The sequence below is a fragment of the Cyprinodon variegatus genome, unplaced genomic scaffold (assembly GCF_000732505.1).
Source record: "Cyprinodon variegatus isolate N-32 unplaced genomic scaffold, C_variegatus-1.0 Scaffold1794, whole genome shotgun sequence".
Classification (NCBI taxonomy): domain Eukaryota; kingdom Metazoa; phylum Chordata; class Actinopteri; order Cyprinodontiformes; family Cyprinodontidae; genus Cyprinodon; species Cyprinodon variegatus.
The window spans coordinates 76,271-76,864 of NW_015152247.1; positions in this window are offsets into that span (position 1 = coordinate 76,271).

Sequence of the window (594 nt, forward strand, 5' to 3'; positions counted from 1 at the left end):
TATCTATCTATCTATCTATCTATCTATCTATCTATCTATCTATCTATCTATCTATCTATCTATCTATCTATCTATCTATCTATCTATCTATCGTCTGTCTGTCTGTCTGTCAACATTTTATAAAAACGTTTGTTTGAATGGAATGATACAAGAAACAATATAAAGGTATACTTATTGAAAGGTTGCTTTTTAGTTTAGCAGAGACAACGGATACATGAAAAAATGTGTACTACTTATAGCTAAGCTTTGTGGTCCCCCAAAGATTGTTTTAAATGAAAATAATATCATCAACTTGCTTTTTTCCACTTATTTTTAAGAAGTTAAGCCTCACCTTGATTGGCAAACGTCTATTATAAGGTTGGACACCGATTGGCTCGTAAATCTTGACGGTGTTAGGTCGACGTACATTGTGAGCTTGGATGTTGATAGGTTGATATGGTGATGGTGATTGGCTGACATCCTTTGTTATTTGGTGCGACATTTGTTAACTGTTCCATGTGAGATCGGAGAGGGGCGAAGCCCATTGGATGAGAAATGCAGACTAACATGAACAAGGTAGCTTCACCAAAGCCCGCCAGGCAGTTTCATATTTTG